At 31.0% G+C, this 7,077-nt stretch overlaps 1 long non-coding RNA gene across 1 annotated transcript; it reads left to right on the top strand.

The window, feature by feature from the left end:
* The first annotated feature begins 4,420 nt into the window (after positions 1–4,420).
* Positions 4,421–5,089, top strand: LOC145033825 (uncharacterized). The gene is made up of 3 exons (XR_013677727.1): positions 4,421–4,539; positions 4,611–4,704; positions 4,844–5,089. It is a non-coding gene; the product is annotated as an uncharacterized LOC145033825 (long non-coding RNA).
* The last annotated feature ends 1,988 nt before the right edge of the window (positions 5,090–7,077 follow it).

Below are 7,077 nucleotides of genomic sequence, written 5' to 3'. Positions count from 1 at the left end.
ATTATATTAAGAAAATTCTCAAGCGGTTTAATTTTACCGATTATTCTCATGTGAGTACTCTTATGGATCCAAGTGTGAAACTAAAGCCAAATAATGGTGTTCCCATTTCACAGTTGGAATACTCTAAGGCTATTGGTAGCTTGATGTATGCCATGACAAGTAACAGACCTGATATTGCTTTTATTGTGGGTAAATTAAGCAAGTACACTAGTAATCCCAATGTTCAACATTAGCAAGCAGTAAATATAGTGTTTAAGTATCTCAAGGGAACCATGAATTATGGTTTGAGTTACTTGGGGAGTCCTTCAGTTTTAAAAGGTTATTCGGATGTAAGTTGGATAACCAACATGGAGGACCATTCCTTAACTTCTGGTTGGGTATTCTTGCTTGGGGGAGGTGTCATTTCTTTGGCTTCCAAGAAGCAATCTTGCATTACAAACTTGACAATGGAATATGTGTTTGTTGTGTTAGCAGCTGTTGGTAAAGAAGCAGAGTGGTTAAGGAATTTAGTCTATGAGATTGGTTTGTAGTCTAAACCGATAACACCTATTTCTATTCGTTGTGATAGTGTAGCCGCTTTGGCTAAGGCATATAGCCTGTTTATAATGGAAAGTCTAAACACCTAGGTGTTAGACATAGTGTGATTAGAGAACTAATCATGAATGGTGTGATTTCGGTTGAGTTTGTGAAATCCCAACAAAATCTGGCAGATCACTTGACTAAAGGCTTGACAAGAGACTTAGTGCACAAGTCTATAATCGGGATGTGTTTAAAGTTCATTTAATTCTGTAATGACAACACACCCAATTCCATCCTAATATAATGTTAGGAGTTGAATTCAATGTGGAAAGCACATACTTATAGATTAGAACACATGAAGTATTCATCCCAAGTATGTGTTTGGTTCTGCAAGTTAGCCAGGTTGAAGTTTAACTTCTTAATAATTCCTTTGATAAATGCTTGTGCAGATACATGGAAAGGATTTACATACGTGATGGTGAAGTGTAGACGCATTTCAAGATTTTGTAGACTTCACCTTGATATGATCATGATAGGATTGGGACACACGGCCTTATAATAGTGTCAAGTGTATTTTGCTAGAAATTCAATAAACTAGTATGTATTTTACTTCCTGGTATTCAAATGGGTTGATGGGTTCAATTCTTAGAACACCCTGATTCTCGAGTATTTGTAAATGTATGATACTAAATGGAAATTCAATCGTTTCGATATTTTCATTATGTACTAGTTTGGTTTGTTTGATAATGTTATGTTTGTTGAAGGGTTACCCTAAAACGGGGGTTTGTGCGAAGTGCATGCATGTATAAGATCAGATTAGAAGCTGGTTTGACGACAAGTCGGGGTCTGGGGGTAGCACCCCTGGGTCCGGGTTTCCAAAGGGGCAGCGCCCCTTTGGCGGGGTCCAAGAGGCAGAGCCCCTGGCTGGGGTCCGAATTTTACATATAGAAACTTAGTGGGAAATTAGGATTCTTGAGGGTGGTTATGTTAAAACTTACAAAACTTATTACTTTTGGTAACCTTAAATCCTCATTCAAATCTGGATTACCCTAACTTGCTTCCAAAGCAACTCATAACGGTCTAACCCTAATGAAACCCTAATTTTGTTTATTATATAAACGGTTCTTCCTTCTTAGAAGGACACACAAAATTTAGCTCTCATTTTCTTCAAACTTTCACAGAATCCTTCTAGCAATTTGGTTTACGATTTTTGTGCCTAGTAGCGTAAGTGTCCACTTGGATTATCCTAGGCTAAATTTCTTACAATCTAGACATATGCTAGAAATATCAGCTCGAAAAGTGTTCTCACGATTCAAGTTGGTATCCAGATCTCTACCGTAAACCCTAAATTTTCTTACACTTTTCAACTTTTCAATTGAACAAGAGTCATATCTACATGAATAATATAATCCCTTTAAATGATTTTTGAAAAGATTAGTGTTCTCTTTTGGTATTTCGAATTTCATCAAATTGTTTTTTCAACTATAAATACTTTTTTGAGGAAATTTGGGTTTAACTCAAATACTATTTACTATTTCTTTAGCTTCATTATAAGCAAAGTGAATGAAAAAAATAAAAAATAGGAAACAATTTTTCAAAACAACTGTCTAATAACAACACAATGAAATAAATTTATACCTTCCTAGAAACAAGAACACAATGCAACATATTTTGAGCAAAGTCAGATACTCAGATTTCATTATAAACAGAAATCAGAAGTTCAATAAATTAGCCACCGGATCCACATCACAGAAACAAGAAACAAAAACAAAGTTTAGAAAGTTTGATGGCGGCAGATTTCGAGTTAAATAGAAAGTAAAATTGAAATGAGAAGAACTTAAGTATATAAATAAGAAATTAGTCCTTTCGTTATCCAATTCCAAATATTCAAAATAAATCAAAATCAGATATGCCACCTGATTCTATCATTCACATCACAGAAAATAACCACTTAAGCAAATACAATGAAGAAAATCACAAATCAGATTCAAAATTAGAAACAAATTAAGAAAAAAAATGAAATTAGAAACAAACTATGAAAAAACAAACTCACCCATTGGCCCAAATCAGTTGAACCATTCAAGAGAAACCATAAATTAGGAAAAATACAAATACAATAGGTCCTTACAGCCTTACAACTTTCTTTCGTATTCCTCTTGCTTCATGCAGGGAAAAAAAATAAAACCCAATCAAGCAAGTAAAGTGGGGAATCGAAACTGAGAATGAAAGAGTGAAAAAAAAAACTAAACTTAACCGATTGAACTATTAAATGTAGAAACCAACATGTTTAGAGAATTAGAGAGATTTAGAATGAGAAATTGAGAGTAATGAATAGAAATCTGACATCAAAGAGATGAGATAGTTCAGGTTGTGATTACCGAACCGACAACATCGAGTTTCTAGGCACGAGAGGATGATTCGTTTTTCCATGCACATTTGAATGCTCGGATACACAATCGATGCAATTGGATGGTTGTTTGGCGCGTGTCGTTCCCTTACTTTATTACGTTCGAAGGCATCAGATCACAAGATGGGCTAATATTTTTGGGCCACTATTATATATATTATAGACATATTTGACTATTTTATGCCCTTATAATTTTGATGCCCTTACCCTAAGCCCAAGTTGCCTATGTATTGGGTTGGCCGTGCTGAATGCCATCTTTTCACCATTAATATATATAATTATTCACTAGTAGTCCATTAGTTATTCAAAGTCCACAAACCCACACTAGCCCTATTCATGTTTTTAGTCGATTATAACAAGAATAAAAGAGAAAATCTTTTAAACATACAAAAGTTTGATGTTCCTTCTTAATTGGGATAAGTAACTTTGACAAAATTATACAAACACAAACATGTACCTCGGGTTTTTGATAAGGTTGTTAACATCAGGATCTTATATAAAATCGTTTTCTACTCTTGTAAAATCATGATCGTAAAGTCGAACCGAAATCGTAAGATCATAACAAAAGCATTTTTAAAACATTAAAAAGATATTTTTATCGCTCAGTTAATAATAAATAATTTAAAACATGAAAAAATATTTGAAAAAACATCTCTAATATGTCATTTAATAATAAAATTTTAAAGGAGGTTTTATATGGTTTAGGTTCAATGTAATTATTATCGCAAGTAAGAAGGACCAAATAAGCAAGTGAAAATTCACCTTATACCCCTAAAAATTCTTCATAATAATGTAAGAATCATTTAAACCAAAAGTCAAAAATTGATGGACTAAAATATCATTTCCCAAATAAAAAAATATATAAAGCTTAAAGAAACTTATATATAAAAACAAACACCATATTGAAACAATATATATCTTTTCACAAATTAGACTAAGGGTGTGTTTGGTACGAAGTTTTTTGAAGCGTTTATAAGTTTCTAGCTTTTAGCTTTTGACAAAACGTTCTAGTTTAAATAAAAAACTTTATTTGGTTGTACGAGCGTTTAACTTTTAGTTTAAACAAAATGCTCAAAATCTAAAAGCTATTTCATGTAGCGTTTAACAAAACGCTACTTAAAATTAATTTCCATAATTAACCTTAAAAATATATTTATATATTTATTTATTTTTAATTAATTATCATTTTATGTAATTTTATATATTTCAAAAACTTCAAATTATTTTTGTCAAATACTCATATAACAAATAAACGTTACAGCTTTCTGTTATTAGCTACCTACTACCCGTTACCCGCTATCAGCTATCAACTATCTATTTTCAGTTAAGAACTACTTTTGTCAGACACCCCATAAAATTTAAATCCCACTAAAACTTACACCAATAATAATAATAATAATAATAATAATAACCACTAAAAAAAAAGTAAGAATAATCAAGAAAGTTCTCTAATTTACTTGCTTTACCTTTTACCTTTACCAATCCTAATTTCCATCAATGCAAACCTTTTTCCTCTATATATTCTACCCACCTTCATCACTCCACCTTACACAACTGCTCTCTTCAACAAATCATGAATGAACCAAAATATGCTTATCCTTACCCTGCTCAAGGTACGAATCTACTTCACATTTCTCCATATCCTTTATTCCTCTCACTTCCAATTAACAATCATCTTCAACAGGAGGAGGCTATTATCAAGGACCTCCGGTGATGGCGCCGCCGCAATACGCCGCCCCTCCTCCTCCCCGACGAGAACCTGGTTTTCTTGAAGGCTGGTATGTATTCATTATTCACCCTTTTTTTATTATTTTTTTCTCCTATTTCCATCCATATTTTTATGGATTTGATCATTTGATTGATTATTATTATCCATTCGTATGTGGGTTTTAATTGGAATTTTGTTTTGATTTGTAGTCTAGCGGCTTTGTGTTGCTGTTGTCTTCTTGATGAGTGTTGCTGTGATCCAACTATCATCTTCTTCTGATCGCTTTTACTTGTTGCCATGAATAGAGGAAAAATATGAATTTTATGTTTTTTTTTTCTTTTTAGATTTGAATTTTAATGTATTTATTTACTTATTTATGGTGTTCTAAGTTCTAACAAATCCATGTACTACGACTTTCTATTTGTGTCAATAAATTACAAAATTGTAATGTTTAACTGAATTATTATTTATAGTTTTTAAACGTTTATTTGTTGATAAGATGTTTTGGTTTTGAAAAAAAATCGAAGTATCATAAGTAAATTTAGGTTCAATAAATATTAACTACTTGTTATTATGAATTAATGTTTATATCAAAGTGGAGTTGAACAAAAAGAATGGATTACAATGAAAATGATTATTTTGGAACGTGAATGAGTAAAAGTATGGATTTGTGTTTTATTCTTTTTGTAGTGAGATTTTTGTTTGAAAATTTTGATTTATTTTTCAAAATTTTAGGTTATTTCGTTTGATCTTTTTAGTTTGTAATAATGAAATAGATTTCTTGAGTTCTTGTTGGTAGTTGGTTTTGAGTTTTATCGATTTATGCATTAAACTTGATAAAATAATGCATCATTCGTACAAAAAATTCGAACAAATGAATGGTGACTAGGGATTCACCATTTAACGATACCATTGAAGAAACCGAAAAATACCATTTTAGTACCAAAAATACCATATCTTTGATACAAATTTGTACTTTTTAATAAATTTATATAATAAAATAGATTTCTTTACTTCTTATGTGGAAGGAATGAGATGCACGTATGCACGTGTAATTGGTAACATGTGATGGGAAGAAACAAGTAAAAGCACCTGTATGCTTTTATATAAAACACATCATCATGATTCAAGAGGATAAATGTTAAATACACGGTATTTTTATTATTATTATTATTATTATTATTTGTATTTTCGATTTATCTACACCCTACCAAATTTGAAATCATGTCCTATCCCATGGTTAACTATGACCTACATACATAATATATAAAATGCCTTTAGATTTCATGTTTTAGCATCCAAAGTCGAAGTAACAAGTACATTTTAACAGTTTGCTTGATTAGCGATATTCTTTGGAGCATTGTGTTCTAGAGCTCGAACGAAACAAAAGATTGTTTGGTGTTCAATGAAAATAGTGACAATAGGCTTGTAGAAATATCTAGTGTAATCCCAACATGCATAAATGGAAGACCACAATAAGAATAAATAGATTCAAAAAATTTTAAAGCATTAAAGTAAGGGAGCACATATAAGCAACATAAATGGAAGATTATGATAAGAATAAATACATTTGCTTTACACATAATAACAACTTATTTTCGATTCTTAACTCATAATAGCAACGTGCTTATGTTTCTTGCATATAATGGCATATGCCTATATTGGAAAGAAAATGTAAGTACATTGTTATTATGGGTAAAAATAAAGTAGGTTGCTATTCTCTACGATATGAACATTACTTGATTACCATTTCCACAAAATTTTGCAATTGCTTTTGCTACGATTATAAGAGTTTGGGGATCAATTGTTTTTGATGATGTATTTGCTAGTAAAGCAATTAATCCTTCATTTAGTTTTACCAAAAACAAAATGTTGATCTCTTCATTCAAATATATATATATATATATATATATATATATATATATATATATATATATATATATATATATATATATATAAAGAGTTTAAAAGATGTAAGGGAATACCTTTCATTGCAAGATTTGCAATGGTTCTAGAAGCAACCCTAAGTAGTATTGTATTCTAGGAGGTTGTCAATAGAATAACAATGCGTCTAGACATCCTTGTACAATTTGTTCCTCACTAATATCTATAGAAATAATAATATATATTTTTAAGAGGATTACATATAACATAGATAAATATTGTAAAACAAAACCTACCTTGAGAAACTTTAGAAAATGAAGGGGTGTGAAACTGACGTTATAAAAGGTTCAAAGTCGAGAGACTGAAAGTGACAATTTACAAAGTAAATAAAGGCTAACAAGTTTCAATTTAAAAAGTTGAAGGGTGTGAACTGTAGGTGTAAACATCCTCAAAATTTCAAAGTTGAGGGACTGGAATTGAAAATTTAAGCTTGCACGTTGCAGCGTTAGTTTTTGCAAATATTATTTTGTTGGAGGTACATTGCTATAAATGGAATATA

The sequence above is a fragment of the Lactuca saligna genome, chromosome 3 (assembly GCF_052625555.1).
Source record: "Lactuca saligna cultivar CGN05327 chromosome 3, ASM5262555v1, whole genome shotgun sequence".
In the NCBI taxonomy this organism is placed as follows: Eukaryota; Viridiplantae; Streptophyta; class Magnoliopsida; order Asterales; family Asteraceae; genus Lactuca; species Lactuca saligna.
This window is presented reverse-complemented; position numbering and strand designations above follow the sequence as displayed.